The sequence below is a fragment of the Excalfactoria chinensis genome, chromosome Z (assembly GCF_039878825.1).
Source record: "Excalfactoria chinensis isolate bCotChi1 chromosome Z, bCotChi1.hap2, whole genome shotgun sequence".
Classification (NCBI taxonomy): Eukaryota; Metazoa; Chordata; class Aves; order Galliformes; family Phasianidae; genus Excalfactoria; species Excalfactoria chinensis.
Genome location: NC_092857.1, coordinates 45,055,795 through 45,082,752, shown reverse-complemented (window position 1 = coordinate 45,082,752; position 26,958 = coordinate 45,055,795).

The following is a 26,958-nucleotide window of genomic DNA, read 5'->3' as shown; positions in this document are numbered from 1 at the left end:
ATTAGTAGCATCCCTGAGAATGACTGAAAAAAGCCTGGCTCTATCCTCTTGCCACCCTCCTTCAGGAATGCATTGGTAAATCCGTCTTGTACCTTAACAAATCTGGGCTAAAACAGTTCCAGTTTTCTCAGCTGTTTCACAGAGAGATGCTTCATTCCTTTCATCTATCTCTGTGGCCCTCCATTGGACTCCATGTGTCCATGTTTCTCTTGAACTGAGGAGCCCAGACCACATAGATGTGGCTTCACCAGTGCTGAGGGCAGAGGAAAGACCTCCTTTGAGCTGCTGGAAATTATGTGCCTAATACAGCCCAGGATACCTTTAACTCTCTTTATGGCACCAGAACATTGCTAACTTATACTCAGCCTGGTATTCACCGGGACCCCAGGTCCTCCTCTTTGAGGCAGCTTTCCAATTGTAAGGACTCATGCACATCTGGTGCATGTAAATGCTGTAACAGCATAGTCTTTGTGCTAGAAACACACTGAGAGAAACCACATTACCCCTCATTAACATGTGTAAATGTACACAGAATATTGGAGATACAGATAGTGAAAGATTGGTTCCACTTCTGCTACTGGCTTACTCTTCAAATTCATCGAAATCACTTGGCATGCTCCTTGCTGATTTTTCTATTTGGGCTGGAAGTTTTTCAGAGAAGAACTGCTTGCACAGAGATGGACTGATCATCTGTGCATGGAAACATAAAGTAAAACAAGAAAGGAAATCTGCAAGAGACAATGGTGTTGCAATGATGGCTCTGTCAAAGTATTTGATCATTTCTATTTGCATAGTACAAACAGCAGAAGTGAATTCTAAGATAAAGAAATCAATCTCTTTCTAAAGTGAAAAACAGAGCAGTGCTGAGTCTTGATTTTCTTCTCAAGATCTATCAGCAAATTTAAGAATTACATTTTGCTTGATATGGAAGGCACGTTTCCCCTTTAGTTTCAGACTGCTAATAGCAGGGCAGCTCGCCTCTTGAGATCTAATGATTGTGACTCAATAGCCAGCCAGACAGTATCATTTTCTCATTGTTGACAGTGTGATTTCCTCTCCACACTGTGGTTAACAATTTGACAGATTCACTACCAGAAGTTCCAGGCAGTGACACCCAGTATTGCTTGGGAAAAAGTGAAAGCATTCTGTTTCCAGGGTTATCAGCTTACCTCTTGCCACCTCTTGCCATAGAACATGGATTTGCTGCTTTCAAGGTGCGGAGGAAGGGCTATAGTGTACCGCGGACACCTCCCAAGGGAACAGATACACCAACAAGATGCATGCTATCTTTGCAAATATATTTACATTAGGTATCTGGAACTGGAAAATTTGTTGACACAATTGTGATGTGAAGAAGAGGACTGCAACTGAAAGAGGACTGACTGCGAAGCAGAAGGTCCACCCCAAAGCTTTGTTCCATACCTCCTTAACATCATTTAAAGTCTGTCTGTCACAAAGGAAAAATCTCAGCTTGGATATCCTCTCCATTGTAGCGTTTGGTAAAGCATGACCCTTGAGGTAAGCAACTTATTATTTATTTACCAGATTGTGACCTTTACCTTTCTAGGGTAATTTAAAACAGGTTTAAAGCAGCTATACAAGCTATCACCTTTCTCTACGCTTGATGAGCCAGATAGTCCTCCTGGAAGGAGAATGCTAATAATGGCATTCCTAAAGAACATAATTGGTTGGTTTGGTTGGGAGAAAACTACTCCTCTAGACAAAATCTTTTCTGGGCATATTCTGGGATTCCTAAAATCTCTGTATTATGGGATTGCCAGAGTGGTTGAAAAATGGGGTCCTCTGTGGGATGGGGCAGATACTTATGAGTCCCTGACCCATGTGATGGAATATCTGCATGGCCTAAGTAAAGATATACTAATTACAAAAGAACAACAGCTAGCCAATATGCTGTGGCATGGCCATTGTTAATGGCCTTGACTTGACTAGGTATATCAAATAACACTCTGGAAAATGAGAATCCATTACTTCACAACTGAATCAACAGACTTAACATGTCAGCATACTAACTGGGAAAGAAACGAAATCTCACGATCCCCCTAAAAGAAGTTGGGAATTAGAAACTAGCAAGGCCCCAGAGCAAGTGGGATGGTATCATCTAGATTTTGTAGACAAAAAAGAAAACAAAACATCTGCTCTTGAGGCACCACTTGAGCAGGAAACTTTGAAGATATGACCTACTGTGACACAAAAAAGATGCAAGTTAGACTAGTGGGAGAGCAGCCAGGCTAGTGGACCCCCCACTCAGACTACATTATGCCTGTATTATGCTTGCCTGTACACAACAGCCAACTTCCAGATTCAGCGCAGTGGTTTAGACAAAAATCAAGAGAAAGTATACTAGTGTGGCTAACACAGTCATGGGACATAGGTGCAGAAAGTGTAGTAGTAAATGGACCATAGTTTTCAAAAGCAGCATTCAGTACCATTCTTCTTGCCCTCAGGCAGATCGTATATGTAACCATCCAACATAATAAAGAAAACCACTCATTAATTCAGTGGCTGATGTCTGCATGTCAAAAAAGGTGGCTTAATAAACAGGGTATGCCCACCCATAGTGCTTTATGGAATTCCATGGAAGAGCTCCAGAATTACATCCAGGAGCTTGATGTGAGGGAGGCTATCTACGAGGATCCTTTTGGAAGTTCTGACTTAGTTAAATTCTCTACAGAAATGAGAGAATTCTACCGTAAGCTATCCCCTATCTCTGTGTGTCACTTGTAGCAATCTTAAATCCTTTGGTTGCCTCTGAGGCCATAATTCATTCTGCTGACCGATACTGGAGAGTCTGAGTGCCTAAGATCAAAGTGCAATATTCAACCAATACAGGAAAAGAAATATGACCTCAAAGAGTCTGAGCCTGAAGACATGCTCCCCTTCCTCTTCCCAGAAGATTCCACATTCTGAAACAGTGAGATGCTCAGGCAAACGTGTAATTACTTCATATGGGCTAGGAGTATAGTGATCAGTGATAATCCAGCCATGACCTCCTAAACAATGAGAAACAATGCTTTACAGCTTCCCCCAAAAGAAGGGGAAGTATCAGGACTATAGACAGATTCCTTCACAGTCATGGAGGCAAGAGGATGTCCTAATACCATCTAAGAACTGTCAACCACCTTGGGGCCCCGGGTAATCATGGCTGGGCTTCCAAAGAACAAGACTAGGGAGTTTTTAAATCATGGCATGAAGGCGAGCCAAGATTCCTGAAGGATTAGGTCTTCCAAATGGGAATGGATGCCCTACATTAAGTTGACAATATGCTACTCTCAAAAAATATATAGAGTAATGGCATTAGTAGACACAGGACCTGAGACGTCTATAGTTTAGTGTGACCCATCACTGTTTCCTGGTACATGAGCAGTTATAGGAGGATATGGGGGAAATTTGATCCTTATAATGCAAACCTGGCAAAAATTTGGTGTTGGACTCCTACCTGCTCAGGAGTACACTCTATCTCACCTCTACAGGAGTATAATATTGTGCATAGATATATCATGGGGACTCACTCCCCAGATTAATATTGAAGAGTTCAGGTTACAAGTTAGAAGTATTTGCATGTGATACTGCTGATTCTATAGGACTATACAAAATATGAGCCCATTCAAGTGCCCTGGCTGCACCAGATAACTTGTATAAGACAATATAGACTCCCAGAAGGTCAGGAAGAAATCACTTACACAATACAAGAGTTGGAAAAGTTGGGGATTGTAAGACCAGCATATAGGAGCTATAATTCTCCTATATGACAGCCCCAGAAATCAGATGGGACTTGGTGAATGACTACAGAGAACTAAACAGGGTCACCTTGTCAATTCACATAGCGGTACCCAGTATTGCCACCCTCCTGGACACACTGAGTAGGGAATTAGAAACCTACCATCGTGTCCTAGACACAGCTAGTGTGTTCTTTACTATCCCCATCACTGAAGAATTGCAAGACCAATTTGCATTCAAGTGGGAGGGTAGTCAGTAGTTCTTTCAGGTCCTGCCACAAGAGTACATACTTTAACCAATTTACTGACATAATTTGGTAGCCAGAAACTTGAGGCTGAATAAACCAGATAATATCAAATTATATAATTATATTGATGACTCAGTGTTGACTTCTGCCTCTAAGGAAATGCTTGAAAAAGCAGTAGATTCACTACTGAAATCCTACAAGAAAAACAGTGGGCTATCAACTCACAAAAAGTTCAAAGACCCAGACTATTAAATTCTTGCAAGTTGACTGGTCAAGGAAGACTGAAGTCTTACCCAATGTCTTTGTTGATAATATTCAGGCATTTCTAATACCAGCAACAGCAAAACAGCTACAAGAATAGCATCCTAGGCTATTGGAGGACCTTCATACCCCACCTTGCACAACTCCTGTGGCTTGTATCTAGACTAAGAAAGATCAGTTGTGGAAATGGGGACAGATGGAAGAAGACACTTTCAAGCAAGCCAAATTAGCTGTCAATCTAGCACTGGTGCTCAGTATATTTGAACCCACCCTACCTGCTGAATTAGATATGAGTGTAACTCAAGAAGGGTTTGAGGGGCGGTTTGTGGCAGCAGCATCAGGATTCCATCTGTAGCTCAATTGGTTTCTGGTCTCAGGTTTAGCATGGAATGGAAGAAAGGTATAGTTTGATTGAAGGGTATGGTTTGATTGGCCACCTGCTATGCCTTGCAGGCAGTACAGCCAATAATGCAAACAGCAGAAGTAGTAGTAAAAGCAATGCTACCTATTTAAGTACGGGTAAAAGATACATCACACATTCCTAAGACAGGGGTAGCCCAAGCACAAACAGTGGCACATTGGGTTATCTGTCTAGAGCAGTGAAGTTGGCTTGTCCTCCTTGCCTTTTCAAGAGGAACTACAAAAGATACTAGGCATAGTGACATACCATAGTGATGCCCACAAAGAGACCACTATCATTCCACCATGGAAGAGTCCCATTCAGTAGGGAAAATACCCTATCCCAGAAGTTGCCTGGTACATGGATGGGTCCAGCAAAGGAAATCCTATTAAATGGCAAGCAATTGTGTGCCATCCCTTGACTGACCCCATCTGGTTTGAAGGGAATAGATGGGGTAGCCAGTGGGCTGAACTAAGAGCAGCGCAGATGGTTATAACTCAGGAACCAGGTGACGGTGCATTGTACAGCTGCATGGATTACTGGGCAGAACACCGAGGATTTACATTTTGGATTGCATAGCGGACCACTCAGGATTGGACTATCCACGCCCAGTCAATATGGGGCAAAGATGTTTAGATGGATATCTGGAACATGGTTAGACGTAGAACAGTATACACCTACCATGTATCTGAACACACCTGTGCAGTTACTGAGGAATGATGAAGCTGACACACTAGATTAAATAAGATGGCTAGAAGACTCACCAGCAGATAACAGCACCTAATGGCTATGTAACAAGTTATGACATGCCGGACAGAAGACAATGTGGGCAGCAGTAAAAGCAGTAGAGCTGCCCATTCAAATGTCTGATATCATCCAGGCATGTCAAGAATGCAAACTGTGCTCCAGGATACAGCCAAGAACTTTGCATGAAACAACAGCACCTCTTGCCGGAGAACATCATCTCTTGCAGTGATGGCAGGTCAAGTACAGAGGCCTTATCCCTAGATCTGAAGGGGCTAGGTATGTCTTGACCTGTGTTGACACAGCAAGTAGATTGTTGCAGGCCTATGTGGTGTCAAAAGGAAATCAAGATGAAAACATCAAGGCATTAACTAAATTGATGGCAGCGTATGGGACTCCCCAAGTTATCAAAAGTGACCAGGGTATGCACTTTACAGGAACAACAATACAAAAATATGCTGAGGGAAATAGCATCAAATTGTGGTCCCATCTGCCTTACATTCTGATGGAAGCAGGACTGGTAGAGTGGTATAACGGCACTGTATATGCTGCTCTGAAGACTGACCCCTAGTCTTCACAGGAGTGGACTAACAGACTACATGAAACACTGAGAGACCTGAATGAAAGACCCAGAGATGGCAAATCCAGCCCTGTGTGTGTTACAAAATGGGCCTTTCTGCTTAGAATCCACATTAAGGAAAATTATATGCAACTGAAACCCTAAGTTGGAACAATAAATAGTCCCTGCCCCTGAGAATTTAGATCCTAGAGCCCACAAGGTAAGATGGCCTGGGAAAGTACAAGTGAGGCCAAAATGGTGCAGAGTACCTGCACCATGGGTGAGATAATTAGAAGGGGGAGGAATGATAAGACCATAAGTAACTGGCACCTGGTCAAATTACAATACATACCCAATTTTCATCTTGAGGAGGACCCTAATTACATATATGTAAGGCAGATCAGAACCATCCCTTTGGTACCTGAAATAGTTAATCAACTGTCAATATCAGGCCAAAGGGCATGGTATAAAAGGCCTGGACATGCCCCCGTCCAAGTGGAAATGCTGATGCAGGACAGGAATACAATAGGGCAGATGTGCTTCTCTTAGTGCCAACTAAAAAGTTCTACACACCCCTGAGATCTGTGGCCTGGAAGGGTGGCTGAACAGAGGCAGAAGTGTGTCTCCAAAGAATTACCATGGCATATTGTTCTTCAGTGACATTTAACAACGGGCTTTTTGAATGTCTTTTGCAAAGGAAGCTGGAAGAACATGTAACTGAAAACTACGGACTGTTTATGTCATATGGGAGAAGTTGTACATGTATTGTATCAGGAAATAGTATCAGTGTTGAGGGGATATTCTACCTCTGTCATGACTGCATTATGAGCTAGGCTGTGAAAGATGGTTTTACTCTGATAAGCTCAATCATTAATTCCCGTGTGAAATGGTGAAGTGTATGGGAACCATTAAGTCTTGGCTCGATCCTGTGATTGAGTACCTGATGTAGATCAATAGTATGCCAAGAGACTGGTCACCCTTTGAGTAGATATTCAACCAACCAAGGCATATTTCCGTACTGGTGCCATACTTCTGGAATGACAGCCCAGGTAACTATTTGATAAGGAGGCTCTCATATTGCATACAGCTTGTTTACTGTGCACGGCTTCTTGCTGTGCTGCATGGAAGATCATAGTATTCTCTCATTCCTGTGAGGTCAAAATATTATTTTAATTTCCTTGTGCTAAGATGCCATGGTGTTCTCTGAAGTCGTTCATTTATTTGGTGGGTACCATGTAAAATTATTGGAGTTAAAGAGATTGTACTCAGTTAAGAGCCTGTCCAAAAAATGCACTCCTGACTTCAAGGTCTTCGGGGTCTGGAGTGCTGTATTAACAGAAAGTACATTATAAAAGACTAGACAGTGAATATAACGTGATCAAATGAAGCTCTTTTATGAAATGTCATTTTCAACATTGTGCCTTAAAAAGAACAGAGATAAAACTTTCCAGCTACCTTAATGTCTTCTGAAATTTGAAGCTGGGAGAGAGCATTAGGTTCTATCCCTCCCCTATACCACTCACAAGAAGGAGCTGTACTCAGCATTTTTGCACCACTGCATTAGTTCCCTACTTAGCTATTACCACAGCCTGGCAGCCTGTGAACTGGGGAAGAACTGATTGCTGAACTGTGAAGCAGCTGCCTTGCTCATGTACACAGTGACATATGAATGTCACGGAGTGATGCTGTGTGAACTGTAAATTCTCAACCTATCCCAGATTCAGCCTGACAACCGCCTGACCTCACTTCCATCATGTGAACAATTTCAAGCAGAGCTTTTCCACACAGGGATCTTGGCAAGGCTTACAGAGGCTCAGGTCAGGAGAGGTATGATTCTCCAAACTTCAGCTTCTTTTTGTGGCTGGCAGCAGATCCCAAAGGGAAGGCCACAGTGTTAACAGGAGGTCCTTTGATCTTTCATGGAGTCGTGGCTGATGTACAATGTAAATCTAAGGCTACTTCTGGAACTCCCTACTTTATTTACTTTTTTCTAGCCTCAACTCCCAAAGGCTCCTATGCCATGTTGTAATTCTGTCTTCAAATCCCTCTCTTACAGGGCAAAAACATTTCCCAAGTTGGGTAGATCTGCTTTTTCTTCTTTCACTGGCCTATCTTTTGCAGCTTTTTTCTCATTTCTCTTTATTTTTATTTTTTTTCTTCTTGGAAATCATGTTAATAAATACTGTGAATCTTATATGTGCCTACCACAAACAACATGCAGAACTACCATTCAGAGATGTATATATATATTTTTTTTCCTCGAGAGGAATATGACATGAAATTTAAGAGCTTGTATCAGATTGTCACCTGTCATTATTGTTACTAAGTTTTCCTGAGTAAAAGAATTTATTTGCCACTGCAGCATTCCCTTCCAGGACTCTATTATTTACTGCTGCTCAGAGGGGCTTTTCCCACTCTTTTCCTGTGGCAACAGTTATCTTGTTTTGTGGCAGTTTTGAAGCAATGCTTGACAGAATTTATTTCAAAAAAAACAGATGCTGAAGTGGCTGTTCTTACTGGTGCTAAAAATAGTACAGGTTCTAATAAATAATCCCGTGTCCCAGAAACTGTCTACACCTACCTTTCTGGTGATTCTGTCATCAAAACTGTCTTGTTTTTAAAATCTATGACCTCCATTCCCTGTTGGAAGAGGCAAGCATGAGGGAAAAGGAGTCATACACTAAACATAGATTCATTTGTAGCCAATCTACAGCACTGGAAAATTTGATGATAGCCAAACCAGGCGCCCAAACTCTCAGAGCAACAACCTGACTGGTAAGGCATGTTGCTTGATGTCATCTGTTATCCATGTGGACTTATGTCTTTAAGTGCAGGAATTCCAGGTTTATATCATACTTTTTTTTTTTTGTTTGTTTTCTGCAGTTGCCCTGCTATATAAAGACTGTGAAAAGTGCTTTTCTGGCATGTCAGATCAAAAAAGGTGATTTACCATGGAAGATCTCTCTTCAAATACCTCAGGAAATACCAACTCTCAGCTCTCCTGAAGGAACTAGAAATCCCACATTGTATTGTAGTCCCACAGTGTATTCTGATAATTTATGTTTTGTCCTTCAAATCCATATCTGGAACAGTCAAGTTTCACTCTGCTAATAAGAACAAATGCTTTTTTTTTTTTATCCTCCTACAAGTTTGCGTGGGCAGAAATGGTCAAACTTAAGACCTGAAATAATCTAAGCCCTCTTCTGCCAGTTACAGAAAACATTTAAAAATTATCCCTTAAAAGCTTAGTCCTTACTTTTATCAATGACAAGATAATATTGACCAGAAGGTGACAGGAAAAAGAAAAAAAAAGATAAGAAATAAGCTTTAGTTTGGCTGTGAAGGTTGTTTAGTACTTCAGAAGACTTTTAGGTGACTGACAATAACTCCTGTGACCTGAATAGAACTTCTTGCCTCCAAGCCTCTGTGTCTTACAAAAAACAGTTTTTTACTGCCATCTCTATGTAGTAAAATAGCATAGAAAAAGCGACTCTTCTGAGGCTGCTGACAGGACAGAACTGAGATAAGCTCTGAAGTCTCCTGGCTCCTGGTGCTTGCAGTATGGTGTGAGCCTCATAGTACCCGGGAGTCCTGACTCGCCGTCATGAGTATCACCCCTGCCTGCCTGCCCCATGTCCACAACTCTCCCTGAGCAATAGGTTTCAGGCACTGGAAATCAATGAGGAGGTGAGTGGAGAGAGGATGGAGGAACTGCCTAAAAGAGAACCCCCTAAGCTGATTAGGTCCTCTGATGGTGATGATGATGGTGCCCCCCAAGTCTAACCATTCTTCACCCACCATTAGAACATCACCAACTAAGGAAAAACGACGGGTCATCATTATTGGTGACTCTGTGCTGAAGGGAGCAGAAGGGCCAATATGTAGGCCAGACCCTCTACATAGAGAGGTCTGCTGCCTCCTGGGTGCCCAGGTTAAGGATGTGAGGATGAAACTTTCTTCCCTAGTCCACCCCTCTGACTACTATCCCCTATTACTATTCCAAGTTGGTAGTGATGAGTTAGGCAGAACTTCCATGAGGACTCTGAAAAAGGATTTCAGAGCCTTGGGGCAACAGGTAAAGGGTTTGGGAGGACAAGTTGTGTTCACCTCTATCCCTCCTGCTTCAGGGAAGAATGAGAGATTCAATATAATGGGCCAACAGATCAATACCTGGCTTGGTGTGCCCAGCAGGGGTCTGGGTTTTTTGACCTTGGATCCCACCGGTTAAAAGGGATCTTAAGAAGAGAATTGTATAGGTTCATCCAGAGGGCTTTAAACTAGTTATGAAGGGGGGTGGGGCAGTAGCTGGGGCCACCAAAATGGAAACTACATGCAATGTCCCTGTGCTTGCAGGAGAGGGGAGTGCTTCTAAGCCCCCGAGGTCTTGGCCCTTGGTGAAGGAGGATGGTGACTCGCCCCCTTGTAGGAAAAACATGAGGGCTGGTGTCAAGCTGGTGGCTATGGAAACGCCTAATAGTAGTCAAAAGGCTATTAGGGCTGCTGCTGATCGCAAGGAGGCCAAGCTCAGGTGCCTTTATGCTAATGCACGCAGCATGGGTAATAAACAAGAGGAGCTGGAGGCCATTGTTTGTTCAGAAAGTTTTGATATAGTTGCCGTCACTGAAACATGGTGGAATGACTCCCACACCTGGAGTACAGTGATTGAGGGCTACCAACTTTTTAAAAAAAATAGGCTAGGTAGGAAAGGCGGTGGTGTAGCTCTCTATGTTAAAAAAGATTGTGAATGCGTGGAAATCAATAACGGTGATGACAGGGTTGAAAGCTTATGGATCAGAATAAAAGCCAAGGCCAACAATACTGATGTTATTGTGGGAGTTTGCTACAGGCCACCTATCCAGGATGATGAGGTGGATGGGATGCTTTATAGGCAATTGGGGGGGTCTCGAGGTCACTCCCCCTTGTTCTGGTGGGGGATTTCAACTTCCCAGACACCTGCTGGGATTACAATACAGCAGACAGGGAACAGTCTCGGAGGTTCCTGGATTGTTTGGGTGATAACTTCCTGACACAGTTGGTGAAGGAGCAACAGAGATTGTCTGGTGGGGGATGTAAAGGTTGGAGGCCGTCTGGGACAAAGTGATCATGAAATGCTAGATTTCTCGATCCTTGTCGAACGCGGAAGGGAGTCAGCAAAATGGCCACCTTGGACTTCTGGAGGGTGGACTTCAATCTCCTTAGGGCTATGGTTGAGAGGGTCCCCTGGGAGTAACTTTGGAGAGTGTGGGAGCCCAGGAAGGCTGGGAATACTTCAAGGAAATTGTCCTAAAGGTGCAGGAATTGTCCTAAAGGTGCAAAATTGCGAAAGATGAGCCAACGGGCGAGGAGCCCGGGCTGGCTGACCAGAGATCTAAAGATCAAAAAGAGAATTTACGGTCTCTGGAAGAATGGGGGAGCTACTTACGAGGATTACAGGTTTGTAGTGAGGCTGTGCAGGGAGAAAATTAGGAAGGCCAAGACGGAGCTAGAACTGAGCTTGGCTTCTAAGGTTAAGGAGAAGAGTAAATGTTTTTATAAACACATCAGTGGCAACAGGAAGGCTAGGGAAAATCTCCATTCTGAGGGCAACTTGGTCACTGAAGATCAGGACAAGGCTGAGGTACTTAATACCTTCTTTGCCTCGGTTACGCTTGTAAATCCCTGGGAATGCAGCCCCCTACACTGGTAGATAGGAAGGGGGAACAAAATGAGCCCTGCATGATCTGCGATTTGATGGTTCTGGACCTACTTCGAAATCTGCATGTTTATAAGTCCATGGGGCCGGATGGGTTGCACCCTAGAGTTCTGAGGGAGTTGGTGGATGTGGTCGCCAAACCACCGTCCATAATTTTTCAGCAGTCTTGGCTGACTGGGTATGTCCCAGTGGATTGGAGGCTGGCGAATGTGACGCCCGTCTTCAAAAAGGGCCGGAAAGATAAACCTGGCAGCTACAGGCCCATCAGTCTCACCTCAGTGCCTGGGAAGGTTATGAAAAGGATAATCTCAGGTATCATCATGGGTGAACTAAAGGTCAGCCAAGGGATCAGGCCTAGTCAGCATGGGTTTATGAATGGTAGATCATGCCTGACTAACCTGATTTCATTCTATGACAAGGTGACCCGCTTAGTAGATGAAGGAAAGGCTGTCGATATGGTCTACCTGGACTTCAGTAAGGCCTTTGACACTGTCCCCCATAACATTCTGGTAGAGAAGCTGGCTGCCTGTGGTTTGGATGGGTGCACGCTCCGCTGGGTGAAGAACTGGTTGGATGGCCAGGTCCAGAGAGTTGTGGTCAATGGAGTGGAATCCAGTTGGCAGCCGGTCACAAGTGGCGTCCCCCAGGGCTCGGTGCTTGGGCCGCTTCTGTTTAACATCTTCATTGATGATTTGGATGAGGGGATTGAGTGCACCCTCAGTAAGTTTGCAGATGACACTAAGCTGGGAGGGAGTGTTGATCTGCCTGAAGGGAGAAGGGCACTACAGAGGGACCTGGATAGACTTGATCGATGGGCCAAGGTTAACGGAATGAGTTTCAATAGGGCCAAGTGTCGGGTCCTGCATTTTGGTCACAACAACCCCAGACAACCCTACAGGAGGTGTGGCTGGAAAGCTCCCAGATGGAAAGGGACCTTGGTGTGCTGATGGACATTCGGCTGAATATGAGTCAGCAGTGTGACCAGGTGGCCAAGAGTACCAATGGCATCCTGGCTTGTATCAGGAATGGTGGTGAGCTGGACTAAGGAAGTCATCCTGCCCCTGTACTCGACATTGGTGAGGCCTCACCTCGAGTACTGTATTCAGTTTTGGGCACCTCAGCACAAGAAGAACATGGAGGTACTGGAGCAGGTCCAGAGAAGGGCAATGAGGCTCGTGAAGGGTTTGGAGAATCAGCCCTACAAAGTGAGGCTAAGGAAGCTGGGGTTGTTTAGTCTGAGGAAGAGGAGCCTGAGGGGATACCCTCTTCCAGTACCCGAAAGGTTCTTACAGTGAGAGTGGGGCAGGTCTCTTCTCACTAGTGACATGTGACAGGACGAGGGGAAATGGCCTCAAGTTGTGCCAGGGCAAGTTTAGGTTGGATATTAGGAAGAACTTCTTTACAGAAGGAGTGGTTAGGTACTGGAATGGGCTTCCCAGGGAGGTGGTTGAATCAACATTGGTGGCTGATGATCTTTAAGGTCTTTTCCAGCCTCGGTAATTCGATGACTCTATGATTCTATGTTCCTAACTCAAGAAGAAAGCAAGTTATCAACTGTCCCCTGATTGAAAAATAAGGCTATATGACTAAAGCAATATGAAATCCACACATTCCTGTAGTTATAGTTGGACAAGCCTGGAGTAATATGGCTGCATTTATTTGTGCCTGTCAATGATACTGCAAGAAAAGCAGACCTTGGCAGAGATCTGAGCAAGTCTTTCCATGTCTCCTGCTAATCTGGACTACTTCTGCTCACAGGGACACTTAGTACCTGGCTAATGTCAGTTAGATACAACCCAAGGAAAGACTGATCTTATTTTTTGAAATGTTCCTTTGGAAGTTTCATGAGCATTGAAAAACACCAAAAACGTATCAGTAAACTTGCCACAGGTCAGTAGTTGACAACTTGCAGTGTGAACATCTGTGCTTCATTTTGTCATACTCTATTTTGAATCTCAAAAGCAACTTAGTTTTTGGTGTTTATATTCATGTCAAGTGAAGCTTAAGAATTGTCCAGAGAAATTTTTTGAAATCTCTGGACAGTTGCTGAAGAATAATGATAGACTCCTTTTTATTTCTGAGCTGGTTTACAAGTGTGCTGAATGCTTCATTATGTGTTCAGGAGCTATGGCCTCTTCTTGTGCTGTTATGTTCTTCAATACAACTTCAAGAAACAGATTGTCCCTAGGTAAACAACTAAGAGGCTAGGAATTTGTACTCTGCTGGTTAACTTTTCAATGCAATTATTTTATTTTTAACGGGATCTTTTCATAAAGCATTTTTATTTTCCTTTATTTCTAATGTTTGATTAAATGGTGAAATCAAATGAGGTCCTTCTTTTTTTCCCCTTTTAGGAATCTTTTCCTCCTTCTTCCCCTCCCTCCTTCTTACCCCCACTCCCCACCCTCCCTAAGGAAGAACTGCTTTTCCAGCAGCATGTACACTTCCCCTTTATATTAGATGTTATCTTCCGGAGAAGCATAATTTATATAACCATGTACTCATCCAAGTCAATGGGAAAGTACTTCTTCCTCCCTTACCTGTCTGGCTCTTTTGCTGTTGCCTTCCCAAATCCAAAAGGGTGTTGCAGAAGAAGACAGAGATTACTTGGGCTAGGCTGCAACACATGGTGTCTATATTTGGCACTACAATGCTAGGCAACTGAAGATGTCTTCCCAGTCTGTTATAATTACTATAGCCCTTACCTCAGATAAAGAGGCTGATTAACCCATATTTGTTGAGCCTCAAACCTTTACTTGGTTTTTGAGGACAAAAAATAGTAGCAAATGTAGATAAACAGAGTTTAAATTTGTGATGTTTTCAATTCTGTTGGCTTGAATTTTCATATCATACATAGGTATGTAATTGCATAAATTGTGCTACACTTGTTATACTTGATGATCAACTCACTTTGACTTATTGGACTTGTTATTTACTTCTCCTGGAGAGTGAAATTCTAAATATATGGGAAGCTGATATCTCATTGTCTTCTTTTTATATTTTTGTTCCTATGTATTGCCATAACTGCTGGAAGTAATTGTCAGGTAGAACTGCTTACAGAAGATCTTTGTGCAGAGAACATGTGAACTAATATGGCATATTCTGAGGGGCGCGGACTCTGCTGTCTCTCAGAGTTCAGCTCAAAGGATATTGGATGGGTGCTTCTCAGCACAGAAAAACTGGTACTAATGTCTTCTGTAGATGGCTTAGATTTTTATGGTTTTCTCAATAGAGGTGCTAATGATGCCTTGCATAGAATGAGAACAAATGGTATAGGTGTTATTGTCCTTTACATAACCATTAAGTGAACTCCTGCAGCTTGTCTAATGCACAGAATTTGTTGCACTGCATTCTCTGTGACAAAGAAATGCAGATAATCTCATTCTTGTAGTCATTCTTGGAGGTTTATAGGGAAAACAAAACAAAACAAAACAAAACAAAACAAGTCCCTCTCCCCCCCCCCCCAACAAAAAACATGGCCAAAGAACTAGCTATTCATAGAAAGAGAGAAGAGCGTAGAATAACTGACTTCCTGGTGGGAGGGCTTTTTGAATCTTTGCGTTTCATACAGGTTTGTATAATGCCACATTCTCTTTATAACCAAAGACGTGGGAAAGAATACAGTACAATTTCAAGAGATTAAAGTAACATTTTAAGAAACTTATTTTGGATATCCTCAGCTCAATACATTCAAAACAGTGTGTTTCATGCAGTGTTCATTTGGTCCCTCTTGCACTGACGCCAGAACAAATTCTTACCATTACATGTTCTGAGAGCCCTTTCTTCAGAATCTCATTATTTGTTCAATAATGGCCAAATGCCTGAGATACAAAGGAAAACTGGAGTCATGGAAAGTCTCTAATCATACTGAATGCCCCCGTAGTTGCACTGAAGGGAGTCAACCACCCTTTTTAAAGGTAAGAAATTTTACCAGTGAAGGATGCCTATTGTATCAGGTATTTATACTCCTTCATGCCTTGCTATTCATTTACAATGTATGCCTTTATGTCAGCCTCCTTTACTGAAACATAGCCTGGAGATGAGAATGGAGAATGTTCAGTCGGTACAAACTCTGCTTTGATTCACTGAGGCTGGTAGCAGCTGTCAAACATGAAACTAAAGTGAACTCGTGAGAAGCTGCAAGGGTTTCCAACCACATCTGCGGGTCAGCACCAGAAGCAGAACTCCGTACATCTGATGTCTTATACTGACTAATGTTGACTTTAATTTTTGCCCTAGGTCTGTGCATTTGTGGTTTATAAACACAAGGTATCACATGCTCATTTACATAAGATAAAAGCCGCGAGGGAGAAAGTGAGTTATGGAAAGACATTTATTTACCCCTTATTCAGCTACTTCTTTCCCTAAGACAAACACATGACTTTGTTTCCACTGCTAATCTTCTATAAAATCCATTTCTTATAAATCTAATTAATTCCTTACATCTACATACCCTCTGCTCTGAAGGCACATCACTCTTCCTAATAATTCCACAAAGCCACTGTGCTTTGAGGTTTCTGAAAGCAGAAAAGCTGTCTGAATTGACATTAAGCCCCATGTTTGAGAGGTGGGGGGTCAGTTTCTCTTCATCTGCAATGGGCTCTGTCAACCATCTCTTCTGCTTTCTGGAACTGACAGAAAAAAACATGCACTTCCCACTGAATTACCCCTACAAATAAGTGTGGCACTTATAGCTTATAGCTTCCGCTGTTATTTACACACTTTCTGCAAGCCTGAAGATATAAGTTTTATGCAGTTGGACTGGCGAGGAAAAAACATTTATCTGACTGTTAGACCTTCTGTTTTTCCTGCACTGCAAGAAAGAACACCCAAACAAGCAGCTATAGAAGGCAGTGGGATCTTTAGCTGCGCACAGAAAGCTGCAAGAGGTTCTAGCTCCATCTAATTAAAGCAAGAGGAAATGGGAAATGGGGAAATGTTCTGGCAAATTGCTTTGCCTTTCCCAAAAACCAAACCAAACGAAACAAAAACCCCATCAAAACATCTAAAAAAAAGTTTACTTTTTAACAAAATAAAGTGCAAAGTAAAAAACTCAGATGAAATAATCTATTGCATATGGGTTCCACTTAAGGGTTTTATAATAAAGCTTCCTTTTGAAACGAAACAAAAAGCAGTTTAAAAAATGTTTTGAAAAAACTGAAAGTACAGAAAGGTTAGTGAATCCGACTCATATTTATAGTGTCTTCATGCTGCAGAATGTTTCCCAAAAGTTCCACACAGACCTATACTAAAGCCAATATCTTCAGACTTAAAATTTGTATTTTCTCCTTGGTCTTGGCAAATGAATTAATGACACATTTTCACTAGCTGTCCCCTATCTTATTCAAGCTGTTGCAGGTTGATGCAATTTTCACCAACCTTACAAAGCTAAGAAATTATGCAATCTATTTGCAAAAACCCCATGTATTGGCTTTTTCAGTCTAAAATTTCATTTCTTACACCAAAATGCAAATTTAGCTTAGCTCTGGGTTTTTCTAGTTTCCATCTATTTTCCCATTTTGCTTTAATTCCATAAGTGGGTGCTTATATGTAGGTGTGAAGGCTATGCCTTCAGTTATGATTTTCTGAGCAGTGGCTGATGGGGACTTGGGGTCCACAGTGCATTTGTGGAGTTGACGGGAGACATGAATGAGCAGATACAGACAGCAGGAGAGATCCTAGGTGTGCACTTAGCAGCACAGCCTGACTGGCTAGTGGCTGGGCTTGTTGATAAAAGGGAGGAATATCTGTGCAGGCAGCAGTGCAGCTGTAGTGGAACTTGCAGTGAGGCAGGGCAGGATGCTGGGGGTGAAATGTGTCTGTACTTCACATTAGGCTTTTTGGCCTCATGTTTAGTTAAGACTCTGGAAATACAGGATAACATGTATGATGCCTGGTGCTGGGGATGCTCTCTCTGTCTGGAGTCTGTCTAGGGTACTGAGGGCTCTGCATTTAGGTACAGTCCCCTGAGAAGGTTGCTGAAGCAGGAGAAGTAGGAGCATGCAGGGTTGGCAATAAGACTTGAGATTCAACTACCACCATTCTACTTAGGGGTTGTTGAACCACACCACAGTCCGGCTCCCAGAGATGGAGAAATCAAAACATTTCCCAGATGAAGCCACAGAAACAAAAGTCCAAGTCCCAACCTGGAACAAACTGAAGTTGTGAGATGAGGACAGGTGACACATATCACTCCTAACTCGTCTATTTGCACAGGCAGTATGAAGCACAGACTCCTACTTGCATACACAGCAGCTCAGAAAAAAAACAACCGCATAATTTCAAGTGACAGAGACATTGTATACAAAGGAGAAGCAGTTAATGGGATTCATTAGTCAAACTTTTTCCTATCTGCACGCAGGAGACTATGATAAGCTTGGTCCATATTCCTTCTTTTCCTCTTTGCAGTCCACAATTGGGCAAGAAAGCATTGAAACTACAAGGAGAACTTCTCCTAAATTACAAGTAAACTCTGTTTTTTTTTCACATGTGCTTTCTCAGAGAACAGTGCGTCTTGAGAGATCTACTTGGTGCTGTGCTAGAAACATCAGAGGCCATCGTGACTGTATTTCAAAGGCAGGAGCAGGGAAACGTTTCCAACATAGAGCTCAAGTCCCTCCCCCAGCTGCATCACTACTACAGTGGTGTTTATGAGACATCAGTAAAGGCAGAACCTTCTGATGTTCATCTGCAATATTCCGGAGCAAAGGAAATGCTGCCTGTTCAATGTTTGGCAGTTTCTGAGGAGAATTTGCTGCAACCTGAGAATGTTGATGAAAAGCAGGACATGAGCCTGCAGTGTGTGCTTGCAGCCCAGAAGGCCAACATTACCCTGGACTGCATCAAAAGAGGGGTGGCAGCAAAGAGAGGGAGGAGATTGTATCCCTCTACCCTCGTGGGGCCCCACCTGGGGTACTGCATCCACATCTGGGGCCCTCAGTACAGGAAAGACAAAGAGCTGTTGGAGTGGATCCAGAGTCCATGAAGAAAATCAGAGGGCTGGGGCACCTCTCCTCTGAAGAAAGGTTGAGGGATTTAGGTTTGTTCTCTCTGGAGAAGGCTCTTAGTCAGTGAGGGAGACATCACTGTGGCCTTCCAATATATAAAGCAAGAATATAAACAGAAAAAAACCCAACTTTTTACACAGGTAGATATTGATATGAGAAGGAGGAATGGTTTTAAACTGAAGGATTAATAACTGAGATTAGATGTCAGGAGAAAATTTATTACAGAGATATGAGGCCCTGGCACAGCTGCCCAGAGAAGCTGTGGATGCCCCATCCCTGGAGGCAGTCAAGGTCAGGTTGGATGGGGCCCTTGGCATGGGTCTGGGGCTTTAAGGTCCCTTCCAACTCAAACTGTTTTGTGGTTCTATGATTTATTGATCCAGTGATTCTATGACTGTGATAGAATTTTACTTCTCTCAAAGAGGTAAAGTATAAATACAACAGGTTTCTAGTACCAGATACAGGACTGCAGCAGTAAATACAGGGTCCGCAGAGACTGAGAAAACAATCACGTCTCCCTTTCTTGTCAGTGTGTTACTCACAGTGCCAGTCTTGACCTCTAGAGAAGCACAGTTCTTGTCCTGCATCTCAGCCAGAGAGAAGGTCAGTGCTAAAGAAAACGTCTGAGGCATACAGAGCAGCAAGTTCAGACTTGAGAGTTTAGAAATAAGACAAAAAGCTGGAAGACTGTAGAGCATTCCAGGTGTAGTTTTTTCTGATGAGGCAGAACAGAACATGTGTCCTTAGGTCCTTTGTTCCCGAGACTGCTGCTTTGTACATGAAAATAAAGCATCCAGTACTCCTTCCTTCTGGAACTCTGGCTTGTGTTCCCTTCATAGTTCTCCTGGTTTCCAGCTCAGATGAGAAAGTAAATTAAAAGTAGTCTCAGTGGTAACCAAGAGCATGAAGTTCTCCTAAGAGTTATTCTGGTTTCTACAGTTGCTGTGCTCATATTGATTAGCAAGTTCATAGAAGACATTTTAGGAGTAACACATATATGAAAATGATTTTTATTTATTTGTTTATTTATTTATTTTTTTCCTATGAGAAAAGTAGTAGATTTGAAGAACACATTTTTAAAGGGTGAATCCTGGGTAGGATTTTTTAAACCAAAACTAGAAAGTGGCATTGGCTTGCACTGAGAAAGACACAAAGGTCGAGTTCTCTGTTTTGTTGGGTTATCTGTGCAAGCAAGTAGCTGCTGTAGAGAGGCCAGGAAATCAAACTTTCTGTTATTTCTTTCCTTAGGATCTCTACCACTGACTTTCCAAAGTGGAGCCAGTTGGCGCCTTCAGATGGATGAAGTGGTAATTTTGAAAAGATTTTTCCAAGGTCAGCAGCTGCAGTGGTTATGTCTCCTTGTGAAGAATTCACATGATCAGATAGCATTGAATTTTACTGCTGGGCCACAAGAACAAGAAAACAGTGTGAGGGTGAAGTCATATGCTTCTTAGTGTTTCCTGAAGCTGGCAAACTGGCTTTGCAAGAGCAAACTTTGGATGTATCAAAAAGTAACTCAGTCTTAACATTCAGACTTGCTATTGGTCGCGCTCTTGAAATTCTCCTCTTGACTGGTTTGCTATTTTTGTTTGTAATTACGGTTGAAGTAACTTTTTTTGGTACCTGTGGATTCTACCAGTTCATTCCAAGGTCCTCCCACCCACTTACCTTCTGCTCATTTTGCAATTAGTTTTAAAAGTATTCCTTCAGCATTTTATGGAAATGATAGAAATTCTTTCTCTTCTAGAGCAGATTAAGCTGTACATGTGATGAGGAAACAATGTGATCCTGTGAATGGTTGCAATCACAGTTTGTTTGTTTGTTTTGCCAAGATATTGAAGCAAGCCTAAGTATTTATGAAGTTTATAAGCAGACCATATCCTCTATAAGCAGAACATTATGCTTAAAAACAGAATAATGCTCCTGCTTACATTTTAATCTGGTAGGGTTTGTAGCTGTTTTTTTTTTTTTTTTTTTTTTTTTTTTTTTTTTAGGACTGTAATAAATGGATTAAAAAATTTCTGCTGGAAATAGGTCCTGCTTTTCTTATGCTGTTTCCCTTGTGAGCATAAGAAAAATAACTGAATTTTAATCGATAAATATTGACAGTCTAACAATATGTGAATAACTAATGACTTCAGGACCAGTTTGTTTGGTCTTTTTTTATTTGTTTATTTTATTTGTTTTCTAATTGCCTAGAGCAGAAAGAAATCGGGATGGTAAACATGAACTTACTGGGAATTCACAGCCCAACACAGTCTCTGTTAAAGCAACGCCAAGATGTTAGAAAATAACATTCGACTTTCAGGACCAGCCTGCCTTATTGCATAATGTTATTTACTTTTATACCACGCAACAGTACAAAATGTCTGTGTTACTGACATTTGCATAATTATTTTCATGTGTGAAAATGTACATGGAGTGTCCTGCTGAGACAGAAACTCAAAAGGACGTAGAAAATATACTTTATTTCTTGTTTTGAATCAGTAAGCCAATGAGACCAGAAATCTCCGAAGCATGGTGTGTAACCCTCTGAAGGAGACTGCCTCCATCTTTACAAAGATGGATTACAAAGGACCCAGACTTGAAAGTGGGAAGAAAGTACCGAATTTAGTGTGGGAAACTCCAATCAAAAAAGTGATTGTTAAGAAATGGCATTTGAGGTACTTTCCACAGACTTAACAACTCAGAGCAATGTACAAAGATTTAAGGGATTGCTTGCATGGAATAGTGCTTCCAACATCTATTTTTTACCCATTGCTTCTTTGTATATGCCAGGCTAAAGGAAAGAGTTTATAATAGGCTAATGTGTGGGACTCCAAATCAGTGCAGCTTGGCTGTAGAAATACTTGTTTATGTGCAATGAGTATCCACACAAACATTATACAGAATACAAAAAGCTACTCAGAAAACATTCTGCCACAGAGAAGATAATACACATCATTTTGGAAGGCTTTTGGGGGATCTTTTGTTCTCCTTCTGAACACCCCAGGCCAAAAGACCTCACAAACTCAGCCATACAGATGTAGCTGTCCACCTGCTCCAGTGATGAGAGCAGCAAGAGTTATTTGTCTACACTGAAATACCTTAGTGAAAGAGTAAAGGAAATTTTCTCTGGTGACTGATTAACCAAGATCACTGCCTGAGTTCCAGATTATGCACTTTTCCTCTGTGCCTTTCTAAGACAGGCTAACGAGTTGGAACGTTGTGTATTTGAGATCATCATCAGCTGTACTGTGAAGCTATTACAGGTAATTTCAGTGAATTGCTCTAATTTTCCTAATCAGATCAATTTTTCAGGTGAATACCAAAACACCTCGTTAGAGATTCTGACTAATAAGAACAGGCTGTGTGTAGATTAGTGAGCTGAAAAGTTCACACATACTGAGATTTCAGTATGTGCATTTTGTTGATGCACTCATAGGTGCACGGTAATTTTCACTGTGACTCTTCACTGTGGTTCAGCTTTCACTTGGATGTGACACCATCAGTGGAAATGGATTTCAGTTCTTGTTAACACCAGTGTAAATGATAGGGAAAATTCAAACACAGCAGAAAGGTTTGTTGTTTGTTTTCTTGTTTTCCAAGGATAATTCAGTGAGCAAAAAGATTCAATATCATAACATATATACATATATTACTTATTTTTTGCCTTCAGTTGTTTCCTGTTTCACTTGAGAAAATGCAGGGTTTTAGTCCCTGCCTAACAAATGTGGAGCTTAAATCACAATAGACAAGTCAAACTCAATTTTATCCAAGCAGTCTTCATTCCCAAAAGTGCACATTGTACTTTGTAATCAAACCAGCAGCCTGATCTTTTCTGTGAACTTCTGTGGCAATTACTCAGTTTAGGATTTCTGTCTTGAATACATAAAGACAGAACAAAGCCTAATTTACCTATTCGCTTGAAGCAATGCCTCCATACTTCTGTCATACTCAAGAACTCGTGAGACAAACACACAGCTAGGTCTGGTTGTCCTGAAGGGAGAACTTGAATTGGGAAAGTCCTGTTCAAAAGCACATGTCAGAAACATCTTTGGGTTCTTCCAATAGATATTCTGCTTTCCAGACCATCCTTGGTCAACTGAGAGGGTGAGAGATTACACTTAATTCCTGTTTTTCACAGTCCCATGAACTGTGATAACAAACGTGTCAGGTAGACTGCGTTCTAGCTTCCTTCCCAAGTGAACTGCATAAATATTTTGCCTGTATTTTGCCTGTTGGCAAATTCTTGAGAAATGACTAAGAAAACATGAATGTAGAGAAGAACCTCACTCTTGACTTTTCATCCTAGAATCTTATCTGCAGGCTACTGAGGAATGCTGAACAGGTGATTAATTATCCCTACCATTCCGGCACAGAAGTGTTTGCACAGTTGGTAATGGTGGAAACAAAACTCACATGGTTAATCATCAGGCAGCTCATGTTCTGTATCCACATTCAATTTCCTTAGACCTCACCTAGGTGTACTCTAACTTCATCTTGGTTTACAACCTAAACATGCCAATAGTGACTACTACCACTGTCTGCCCCATGGAGCAGTGTCTTTGGAGGATGCTACCATCTGTGTAGGCAGCAGGAGTTTGGGACCCCATTATGTCTCAGTTTCTGACAAGCCTCCTTGTCTGGTTAGCTGGGGTGTCTGCTTATCCCAGTCCCCATGCAGGAATGTCACTATTACTAGATCAGATTGCTGAGGATTTTGCCCTTAAAGTCCAAACCCTACTCAGTACCCATTATTTGATCCTTACAGTTCCAGAAAACGCTCTCTTCTAGCCACGTCTTAGTGACTCCTGATGCTCAGCCAGAGGATCATGATACGGATGAAACAAAAAAAGCTCTGTCAAGATATGTCCTAAAGCCTGTTTTCCTCCCTCCTTTTCTTCATTTTCTTAAATCCCAGTATACGGGAAATTGCTGGTCACAGCCTGAACCTCTGATAAACCATCTAAGGAAAGCAACAAGTCAGCTGTGGGAGCACAGGTGAAGGTATTTCAGCTGAGGTCCCAGCAGGGGTAAAGCCAAGGTCTTATTTTAGGGCTGACTACCACTAAGGCAGGATCTCTTTCTGGAGATTGCTCCTGTGTGGAGTTTAATGTGAGCGTCAACACTGGTGAGCATTTATCATTAGTGCTCTTTCTATTACATAACCTCTGTTTATCTATTAACTTTATAACTGTATAATTGTAACCATACACCCAGTCTTCATCCAAGGCTGCTTTAGATAGCATTCAGTGACATTCTTATGCGGTTTCCGGACTTTTCCCAGAATGATCAAAACCTTCATGTTTCTGACAGATCTAGTTTAACAGAAATGCTTTACACTTTGATGCAGCACTCTAAATGAAACCCTGATTAATCTGCCCACAAATGTTGTTAGGTCAGACTCTCTTTGTGCCTCCCAGACACTGAACAACTTCTTCCTGGTTGCAGTAGGTCAACAGTACTTAGTTCTTTTTTCCCTCCAAACCTCAGAGTCCTGGCTTCTGGTGACAGAAGTGTTTCCTTTAATGACAAAACTAATTGTCAGCACCTTGCTTAATGCCGTGAGCAGTCATCAGTATTCTTGATATTGCACTGAATACAATATAAATAGAATTAATATCACAGATCACTTGTCATTGAAGAGAAAATACTTGGTACTGAAAAGCAATTTTCATTTAGGATCTCTCCTTTTTGTACTTAGAATTTGTGTTTGGACATAAATATATGCATATTTGGAAACTTGCAGTAAGACTCTTTGGAACAAACATTACCTCACAGAGGAAATACATTAATACTGACTTGTAAATGACAATAGATCCACAGTTATTCTACAAAAGATAAGTGCGCATCATTTCTTTTCTCTGAAGAATCAACCGCTTGCTACCTGACTTGTGCTGCTTGCAACACCAGAGGCCTGGGGTTCGAATCCCCCCTGTGGCGCAAGTGGTACAAGTGCTGCTCTGCTACACAGAGAGGCTCGAATCCCGGGAGTTGGACTCGATGATCTCTAAGGTCCCTTCCAAGTCTCACGATACTGTGATACTGTGACTGTGACTTAATAGAATTATAGGTCTGCTAGAAGTAATGGAAAATGAAGTTCAAAATGGATCAGCTTTCTGGCACTGAAATTGCACCTAAGTCATGAATCTAGAAAGTAATTTGACACAAAAATTACACATTTAATAACAATAGAATAAAAACCCTATTTCTTCAAACACTTAGCAAAAAGTGCTAGAACATTGGATGCTAACAAAGGCCTACATACTGACACGTAATTCCTTGACAAAACCCAGCCTTTAGTTAATGTCTGTGCAAAACAATAGAGGAAAATGCTTTTTCCCGACCTTGTAATTTTTGTTGGGCAGAAAGAGCCATCAACTTTAATCATCCTCTGTTGGCACAGTCTTGCCCAACAAAAAAGCAGTGTGTCCTATGACTTCTTCTATGCACAATTCTGTAATCTGCCAATCTTTTTTCTGCACAATTTCCAGGTAGTTTGTACTCAAATTTGGAATAGTGCTACGCATGGATTTATATTTTCTGCTGAACTCTACCCTTTCCATGACAATTTAGAGCTTGTCAGAGGACAGCTGCTAGACAACACACAAAGCCACCATTGCTGAAGCTAAAAGATATCATCCATGAAATGTTTGAAAAAGAGCAGACTTTGCCAAGCAGTATTCAAAATTAACTCAAATTGGGAAAAAGAAAGAACTCTAAAATCCAAATTTCAAATCATCTATGAACAAAAAGAAACGAAGGCATACCCATTGTGGGGTGGGGGGTAGAGGGGTGGGGTTGGGTTGATGTGTATATGATAAATGGACCAGAAAGACTGTGAACTCTGAATACTTCATCCAATTGGGAAGAGAGGGGGATAATATAGTTGGAAACTTAAGATAAAAAGGGATCTGTGAACCTAAACAACTTGAGAGATTCTATGGGGGAAATGCCACCAATAGAATCTCCTTTTATTCAAATAAAGAAAACCAGAGACTTTCCTTTGACTTTTTTTTTTTTTTTTTTTTTTTTTTCCCTAGGATAAAGTAATTGAGTGAGCCTATTTAAACAAAAGTTTCCTGACAGAAAGTACTGATATCAATTTGTAATGCCCATATGACTAGCTTCTCTAGACCATTTGGACACTCAAAGGATGTGATAGCAATAACGGGAGAAGAGATTGGCACAAACCATCCTTTTTTTTCCTGGCCCAGAATGTGCTGGCCAGATTAGTTCTGAGTGACCACAGCCACTGCTGTTGTTGATGCCAAGAGAACAGGTACAGTGGAGATATCACTAGATTTTGCTAGAAACATAGCCAAAAGTACTTTTCATTCTTACAATGATGAGAGAGGCATGCTGATATTTCTTACAAGATTGTATGGCATCACAGCTGACCTGCTGCATCAAAAACAGTGTTACTAGCAGGAATAGGGAGTCAATTTTCACCCTTTACTCGGCATTGGTGTGGCCGCACCTTGAGTACTATGTTCACTGCAAGAAAGACATTGAGGACCTGGAACGCGTTCAGAGGAGGGCTACGAAGCTGGTGAGAGGTCTGGAGCGCAGGCCTTATGGGGAGAGGCTGAGGGAACTGGGATTGTTCAGCCTGGAGAAGAGGAGGCTCAGGGGAGACCTTACAGCTCTCTATAACTTCCTGAAGGGAGGTTGTGGTGAGCTGGGGGTCGGCCTCTTCTCTCGTGTAGACAGTGATAGAACTAGAGGGAATGGTTTCAATCTGCGACAGGGGAGGTTCAGGCTGGACATTAGGAAGTATTACTTCTCGGAAAGGGTAGTCAGGCATTGGAATGCACTGCCCAGGGAGGTGGTAGAGTCAAGAAACGTTTGGATGTTGCGTTGAGGGACATGGTTTAGCTGGGAAGTATTAGTAATGGTTGGACTAGATGATCTTCTAGGTCTTTTCCAACCTTGAAACATGCTGTGATTCTGTGATCCTGCAAGACAACAGTGTGGAATTATGACAGCACCTGGATAACAGCCTTTGGAATGTTGCCAGAAGAAGGGACTGATATTGTTGAAAATGATACATTGGATTCGCAAAAGCACTGAGCATCTTTCTCCTTAGGTAGGAGTGAATTATCATTCCAAAACCAGAGAAATGCCTCCTTTTGTCCCCCTGCCCCCATTGAATTTTGTTGTGCACTTTGCAACTGCATTCATGAACATGCAGCCCATTGCAATTGCTATTCTCGCATCACTTCTTCACTGAAGTGCATCTGGGGAGTGGCTGACAAAATCTCTTACTAGGGCAGCTGTTTGTAAACAATGAGATTAAATGAAACTAAATCTCCCAGGCCAAAACAC